Raw genomic sequence first — 8,851 nt, forward strand, 5'->3', positions numbered from 1 at the left:
GCCTTCTGTGGCCACTGTGCAATTGAAATGGCTCTCAGGGAAGGGGCCTCAGCTGCTGCCTGTCTCTAATTGTTGCTGGGACCCGGCCTTCTGGTCAGCTCTGGTCCCTGCCGCTGCTGTCTACACCGACTGTTTTTCCTCCCGGCTTCCAGAGACGAGGCATCCTTTTGTTCCTCACAGTATTGCTCTTTCACGTCCCCTGCAAATGCGGGAGCTGGCCTCTTCTGCTGTGCGAAGTCTCCGGGGCCTCTGTCGCTCTGCTCACTACTGTCCGACGGTGAACTTCTTGCCATTCCTCTCCAGCCTGCCTGTGCGGGTGGCCTCATGAGCTCTGATTCAAAAGATGACAAGGAGGCACTGGAAGGAGCCCTGGAGGCCCTGGGGCCTGCTGTCTGGTTGTAGGGACAGGAACATTTGAGGTCAGGAGGGGAGAGACTTTGCAGGATAAATCTGTGACACATCCAGGCAGACGCCAAATAATGCTGATTCCCAGTGCCTGAAACGGAGGAAGGTTTTCACAGTTTCCAGGAGAGGGGCCTGGTGGTGAGGAAGACTGGGCCCTCCGCAGTCCTGACTGGGAATCCAAGGGACTGGGAGCCACCCCGAGGGAGAAAGTGCTGCAGTCAGACCTGCTGCTGGAGCCTGGGTCTGGGCCACATTGCATCCGAGAACAGGACGACTCCTGCCTGGCTGGCCTCTAGACCAAGTGAAATAGAAATAGGAGAAGCGCCCCTGCATCCCGTGAGCAGTGTTTCCGGAGGGCGCTGGTAGGGAGGGAGGTGGAGGTGCCAGCTCACGCTTCCCTCCAGCACCTGAACATCACAGAAGCCCCTACCGATGGAGCTTCCATATTTCACTGCCTGATTTTGGATTATTTATGACAGCAAAACAAAAATTATTTATGAAGCAACTGTTTACAACTGAGACCCAGGGAAGTGACATAATCTAAGATTGTGTAACTAATTAGTGGCAGAGCTAAGACCCTGTTATATCATCTCCTTATTTTAAATCAATTGCAAAGCTTCGTAAACACTTCAAATAAGCACATATCTGGCATTTTATGACCTTTTTATGCTTAATTCAAAAGAATGTACTTGCTTTAAATAAATATTAAGCACATGAAATACATTGATATATACACAAAAGACTGTGTATAATTCTTACATATTAAGCTCCTATTGTGTGCTATGTGTTTTTTTTATTTTCCTGCATAAACAGCATTCTCTACTACAACCCAGCAAGGTAGGCATTATCGCCCCTGTTCTGCAGCTAAAGAAGCCCTCACTAACAAGGATGAAATAGCAGAAAAGCTGGGAAAAGATCACCCACAAAGCAAATAAAGAAATGGGAAGGAACACCCAGATCTGCCTGGCTTCAAAGCCAGTGGTGGTAACTTCCCTAGTGTGAACAAGCTCATCCGGGGTTAGGGTTTATTTACGAACAAAAGAGAAATCCCTCCGAATCATTCCTATAGATTTTTCTTTCTCAATCTAAGGAGTGACAGGAAAAACTGTAAAGAATGGGAAATGGACAAGCAGAATTGGCAAGTGTTCTTGAGTCAAGACCCCTCATGAAAAGGGTAAACCATTCTTTCTGCCCAAATGTGATTCCTGTAGCCGGGTCTCAATCAGCACATTTTCCACAGAAACGACAAGGAGGGGAGGGGCTCTTCCTGGGGTAGCTGTACACAGCCGTGGTGGCCAGCCTAATTCAAGGTGCACAGCATGGACACACACACTCTCACCCTGGCGACTCCCAAGCTGTTAGTTCAACCGTCCATTGAGTTTGACATCATAGATGGGGGTTGCAGGGTGCGCAAGGGAATAATCTGATTTGCAGAGAGGAAAAATTGTTTGTTGTGTGTATACTTCCTGTCTTTATTTTCACTATTCTTTTTCACTCAGCACTTCAAATTTCCACATATAAACAGAGGCTGTGGAAAGCGTTTATTATCTGACACTGTACTCTCTGAAATTCCCTCTATTATTCTATGGGGCCATGTTGATCAGGACCACCCCTGAATGTAAATGATGCCGTCAGAGGCCTTGCAGTCCTGGGGCCAGGGCTGCATTTTATATGTGCACATAAACACACAGGACGTCCTGCCTACAAACCATTTTGTCCCCAGGACTAAATATTTAAGTGTCCCCATGGTAATGATTACAGATAAGACTTTTACATTGTTGTGATTACAAAAGGGAGTATACATTTGCATCTGTTAATAATCACCAGTCTCATAAACAGCAATAACAACTCTGAATTTTTCTTACTTATTCATTTAACCTGTACTGAATGTCCGTTGTGTGCTTGTACTCACTGGATTTTTTACCATATTATTCTACCCTTACACATACATGTGTGATGTGTGATGTGTGATGTGTGATGTTCATTCTCCTTTGAGGATTTTGGCACTAAAAGCTTTCCTCTATTGGGAAAAATGTGAAAATATGCCTTTCCATCCAGAGTCAACCCATTTGGAAATAGGAGCAAAGCTTCCACAGACTCCATTTTTTCTTTCTATCAAATATCCTTTGTGAGATAAAGCTCCAAGGATGGAAATTAGCCACTTCTGTCCTGAGAATCTTCCCAACCCTATTCTTTCAAAGGGATTGTCCATAAGGCTCTGGGACCACCACAATGCGGACACGCACGGCTGGCTGACGGCCTTGCTTCAATAGAAAGCCTTTTAAAACATGCTCCCATGGTCCTGAAAAGGACTCTCTTCTTGGGGGCTTGGGCCCGGGGAAAGGCAGCCAGGACTCCGGAACTGCTCTGCGCAGCTCAGGAACTGTTCTCCTCCAGATCTGAGAAGACTCCAAAGCACTAAAAATGAGGGGAATTTAAAAATCATGTTTGTTCAAGGGATGGGGGAAAGGAAAGGAACAGAAGACGGAGGCAGGGGAAGAAATTTATAGCAAAAAGGTTACCTCGGCTATTTCTCCACTCTGGGGGTCATCCTAGAAACGTCCCTCCTCCAGACGTGGGGGTGGTGCCAGTTGCCAATAATCCTCTCTTCCCGGAAAAAAAAAAAAAAAAAGAAAAGCGGTTAGCAAATGTCAAGATAAAAAAGAAAATCAGCTGAACAAGGGAACAGCTAGGATGGGCTGCTCGATGGGCGCCAGCCACGGGAGCCCCAGGTGCAATCAACAGCTCTTTAAGACTACAGGGCATCATTTCTCTGCTTTGAAAAACCCAGCCATCTCTTGGAGAGTCAGATCGATTAGAGGCCACCTTTTGTGAAAGTGATGCTATCATTGTGGTTGTAATTTATGCAAAGACATTCTGTGGCACACGATGATTAAATTATAGTATAGAAGGCAGGATTTCTATAGCGTGTTCCCCCCTCTGGATTTTGCACTTTTATCTACATTCGAATCAGGTCTGTGAAAATTTGGTGCACATGCTTTTCAATCTGTGTGACAGAACATTTCCACATGTTTCTGTGTATTTTTGAAGTGGAGAGAACGGTACCGCCACTTGGAGATCCAACTGAGCCTACGAGGCAAAGGCAATGCGATTCTTTTATAAAAAGAAAGAAAAGCAGACAGAAAGGGTTATTTCCTGAGACCTTTTAGGGGTGAAGCTGTGCAGGTAAAATAAAATCACAAAATAAATAAATAAAATAAATTGAAAAAGTGAAAGCATTGTGGCTTAGCTCCCTGAACGTTAGAGACATCACCATACAGGGTTACATGTGCAGAAAGGAGACCCAAGGTTAAGATTTGCTTCTTACCTAGACAGCACCTCAGCATCCTGCCTTGTGGCCATGACTAGAAAGGAGCTTCCCCTGTCTCCACGTCAGCCACCATTTTAGTGTGGTCTCTGGATACGGTAAGATGGAGGCAGACACAGAGAAAGCCCGAGGGGCTCCCTCTGCACACTCAGCTGTGCCCCGCAGCCCCAGCGCCTCTCCCTAGGGGATGCGTTATTCACCATCCCCCCTTCAGCTGAGTCAGGAGCTGCTGAGACAGGACAGCGCCGAGGCGAAAACGCAGACGATGACAAAGCCTGTGCTTTACCGACGGTCCCGGGGTATGGCAGGGAAAGGCAGCCCCCCTCCAAGGCATTACAATGTGGGCTTTCAATGGGCTATGTGCTATCTGGAAATATTTAAGATGCAGCCACTATCCGTGTGGGGTTGATTCCTTCCTGGGCTAGCTGCCTTTTCCTCTCTCTCTCCAAATATATAGCTGCCTTTTCCTCTCTCTCTCCAAATATATAGCCCTCATGACAAATCTGACCAGGGATCACAGGATGCTGCCGGTAGCTGGTGCAGGGTTGGGGGCTCTTGCAGGGACAGGCGGGAGCCCGTGGCTTCTCCCTCCACCCGCTTCAGCCCGTCCAGCACCCTCCGTGCCTGCCCGCTGGATCCTTAACAAAGAAGAAACCTGCCTCCTTCAGCGCCTGAAGTCGGGGGAGGTGGAGGTTGAGCTGGGAAGAAATGGGGAGCGGGGTCCGGGCTCTTTCAGACCTTCCTGGAAGACCCAGGGAAAGAAGAGCCCCAGAGAGATTCGTGGGCACAGCAGGGCCCTGGGCTGCGCCTCCTGTCCATCATGTCAGGAGGAGGAGAAGGAGAGCACCAGGCGCGCGCACGGGTGTGCGTGTGTGTGTGTGTGTGTGTGTGTGGTTTGTGTGTGTGTGTTTAAAGAATGTTAATTCATACTGAGATCCTAGGGAATATTTTCCTAGCTAGAACAGGCTTGGGAATAAATAACGTGCTTACATAGCTGGATCTCCCCTCCCCTTCCTTTCTCCCACTCACTAACACACACACGTGTGCGCACACAGACACACCCACACACGTGCACACACGTTGCTAGTTACTAAAGCTAGCCTATGGGGCAAGGAAAAGCTGACCCTGAGAAATGCAATTTTCAATTCCCGCTGAAGCCCACGCAAGGAGGCTGTGCCCGGCACTCCAGGAGGACCGCACACCTTAGGTGGGCCACAGACAGGCACATCCCATACGTGGACTCGGGCGAGGTGCCCTAATGCGGCAACTGAGGAGCACTAGAGGGACCCAGGTGGAGCCATTTCCACCGGCCTGGAGTGTGCACTGTAGGTCTCCAGCCTTGATGAGGATCACGGGTGTGCTGAGGTTTCCCATCCACCCGCGCCTCTGTCTACACACACAGAGTGCCTGGGAGCTGAGAAGCGTGTTTATTCTCCTCCTTTCCTCCCTCATAAATGACTGCTACCAGCACTTGGAGGAGAAGCTCAAGCTGGGCCTGAGTGAATAGAAGCCGAGCGGGCAGGCAGGGCTCACTGGCAAAGTCCAAGCCACCACCGCGTGTGTAAGTGATTTCCATGCTCTCATTCCTTAACCCTTTTTGAGATGATCCTTCTCTTCCCGAGTGCACTTAGGGAAGGCAGGTACAATCATCTGCTTTCCTGTCTCTTTCCTTGATCTGGCTCTATCAGAGAAAGAAAGAACTCTTAGGACACATCCATGAGAAAAGATACCTGATCAAATTATTTCAGTGAAAGAAATCCAGTTATAAGATATAAATACATGCATTCAAATTATAATATAAACATGAACGTGTCTGTGTGGGTGTGCATCTGTAGAAAATACAAGACGAACACATATCAACACGGAAGCAGTAATACCTCTTGGTAGTGTGATAATTATATTTGATTTTTCATACTTTTAAATTTTTTCTCAAGCAAGATACAATGAGTTATTATTGCTTCTACAATCAGAAAACAATTAGCTTAGAGAAACAGACTATCTGAACAGTTACCATAAACATTAGCAAAGACACTGTTTAAAGTTCTGCTCAAGTATCCCAGTGTTCTTAGCAGGCTTTCTATCTTCTCATTGTATTTACTCCAGTTTTTATTTTAACTCAACCCAGTGTCTCTTCTGGGCTGTCAAGATACCTGTGTTATAAACTGCTAGCGATTCTCAGTGACTGCACTTTACTTATGTCTTATTATATAGGAATAGATGACGCCAATATTTGGCTGGGCATGTGGTCATCAGAGAATGCAACGCTTTCCAGCACCTTTGCAATGGGTGTGGCTTAGTGACTAAGTCCCAGCCCATCAAATATGAGCAGAGGAGATGTGTGCAACTTTAGAGTTATCGGAAGGGGCAGGTCACCCAGACCTTTCCTTCTTCTCTTCTTTATGTCTGAAATCCAGCCAAAGCAGAAAACCATTAATAAAATGGCTACACTGCAACTCCATAGGTACCTGCAGGCAGACTTGACTGAGGCTGGATGGGGAGGGGCTGCCACCCAGGACCATTCTCTCCCCAAGTTTGGCATCCAGGGGACAACTTGGGTCTCTTTGTCAACTACTTCTGGGCCTTGGGGCCAGATGGACAAACCAAGTCTCCTACAAACTCCAAGGGGCTCCTCTCTGTAACACTTTTTGAGTTTCTTGAAATTGCCCAACAATTCCCTAGCTATTAGATTACTACTTAGGAATCTTCATTTTTGGTTCTGTGTGCCATAACATACCCAATTCTCTTTCCCCATTACTATCCTCCCCAAAACAACCACTGCCAGTCCCTTTATAAATTGTGGGAAGAGGGTGAATGTTCCATTTTCCAAAGCTCTCGGAGCTTGTCTCTGAAATGCTTTCCTATCAGATGTCGGTATTTATCTCAGCCTGGAATCTTCTTCCCAAACCACCCTCCTGGGTGTGCCCTGGGCCAATGCAATGATTCAGGTTACAAGGTCTGCAATAAGCTTCTGGTAACAGGACATTGTTCTGCAGTAACTGGCTATCTGGGACCTGTTAAAGGGCACCCATGCTCATTTCTCTGGAAGATTCCAGAGCTCTTCACTACCACCATGGGTCCCCACCCAAGACTGGAAAAGCCAAGTGAAATCTCCTATCTGAACTTCTTGCTTTTGCTCTTGATGAAGAGCCATCCTTTTTTCCTCCTCCTCTCCCTTCCATGTCACCACTGGTTAGGAATATTGACAAGGAGTTCAAATCCAGTTGTGCAAAACTTTGGGTTGAGGATGTCCCAGCTTTGCCCTGGCCACACCCATTCTAGGGAGACGAAGCTGTGCCTCCAGCTTCACATCTCCCTGCCTAGAGCCTCCACATCCATGTCACGTTTCTGCCCTCAGAACAAGGCAGAAATACCACCCCTCCCAGAGGGGTTTAGTAGGTGGCTTGCACCATCTGTCATCATCAACATGATCCAAAACCTGTTTTAAATTATTAAAAGTTTCTCTGAGTCATGGTCATCAAAGATTCTCTTTGAGTACACAAACGTCCTAAATGTGGGGCCCTGTGAAGCACCGTCATGTGACACTTTCTGTGGCCTTAGATACTGACCATTGATGCAACTTCCCAGTAGGATGTCTCAGTTAAGGCTCAAATCTCTATCCTCAGCCCAGGCCTCTCAGTTGAAAACGCCTTGGATTTAGGTGAATTAGTTATTTCCACAAAGTCTGTGGCTTCCACTCCTGTGCCCACTATGGATCCCATGCCTTGGGTGACAAGTCCTCATTCCTTGTCTCCAGGCATTCTGGCAACATGGACCCCAGTGCCATTCATCTCCACTTTGGATGAAAGCTGTAGTTTCTTAGAAATTCACATGTGGAAATGAGGCCTCAGCATCAGCTTCCACATCCTTCCTTCTTCAGGAAAATTCATCTTATGGGCAAATTGAAAATAACTTCAGAATCCACCAGAAGAATTATGCTTGGCCGTGGTTCCTCCCAATTGAATAAAATCAGATCCTAACTTATCTTCAACCTCCTAGCTGCACATTTATCTCACTCATGTTTTCAGCCATTCCTCCTGGACTTTAACACAATTCCCAAAGTTTCCGTAGAGTCCAAATGCCAAAGAAAAGTTCTCTGCTCTTCAGCTCCAACTGTGCCCACAGAGGTACTCTCTGTCCCTTTTAGATAAGCAGACTGAGCTGAGTTGGGACACAGGGACGCATCATCACCATCATCACTGTCCCCAAAGCCGTGACACTCAGTGTCCAGGGTCCTCACATTTTTCACGACCTCTGTGTACATGGGGCCGTCTTGTCCCAGGGACTTGGGGTACAACAACCACAACACCATCAACAACAACAACATCCTCTGCATCCCCATGCCCTAGCTGTCCTTATCTCTCATCATGGAAAACTTCACACCATGACTTCTCCCTCTACTGGCAGTGTCCAGCATGCTTCCTCGCAGAAAACCCAGGCTTTCACAGATAATGGCTTGCCTTGTCTCCTAGTGCCCTAGACACTTTTGCTTTTGGTCCTATCACCCAAAAACGTGATCAATCTACAAAGGCAAGAGAGCACACACTCTTGGCCACAAAAGAGGGAGAAAAACATAACAGTATCTTAAGATCTTGTTTTACACATGTTGTTATTAGCATCGCATCTGTAGTTAGTCAATATGCTCTTGGTAAAAGAGCCTATCTTGGCTCTACTTTAACTCTGTTAACAGAAGTGCAAATGTTGAAGAATGTGGCAGCCATGAGTACAGGGTGCCTGTGTGGCTGTGAGACAGTTGGGACTGGGTTGGTTATCTCTTGCCTATTTTTCACATGAGAGTAATTTACATGATCTTGGTTTGTGTTTTGACTTCTTAGGAGCTATCTTCCATCTGGAGTCTTATATTAGGTGAGATTGCTGCGTAAAGGCAATACTTATTTACAGAGTTTCCTGGCCACTGGTGAGCTAGGCTACTTCTCTTCCTTTAGCTAGGATTGCATTTCTATTATTTTCAGAAATCAACAAAGTTTAAGACAGTAAGATCTCAGCATATAATCTCAATTCTTGTCGTCAAATTATCTTGCATCACTTATAAGAATCATCTCAATATTGTATCTAAATTTTCTCCTCTGATAGCACATGCCTTTTCTGCACAACAAAATG

At 46.6% G+C, this 8,851-nt stretch overlaps 1 pseudogene across 1 annotated transcript; it reads right to left on the minus strand.

The window, feature by feature from the left end:
* Positions 1-2,386: 2,386 nt before the first annotated feature.
* On the minus strand, positions 2,387-3,828 carry LOC105538260 (annotated as a pseudogene). Its single transcript, XR_001005871.1, has 2 exons — positions 3,734-3,828; positions 2,387-3,495 (listed from the first exon to the last, which is right to left on the minus strand). The product of XR_001005871.1 is annotated as an uncharacterized LOC105538260 (transcript).
* Positions 3,829-8,851: the final 5,023 nt, after the last annotated feature.

Source organism: Mandrillus leucophaeus, unplaced genomic scaffold (assembly GCF_000951045.1).
Source record: "Mandrillus leucophaeus isolate KB7577 unplaced genomic scaffold, Mleu.le_1.0 Scaffold1880, whole genome shotgun sequence".
NCBI lineage: Eukaryota > Metazoa > Chordata > Mammalia > Primates > Cercopithecidae > Mandrillus > Mandrillus leucophaeus.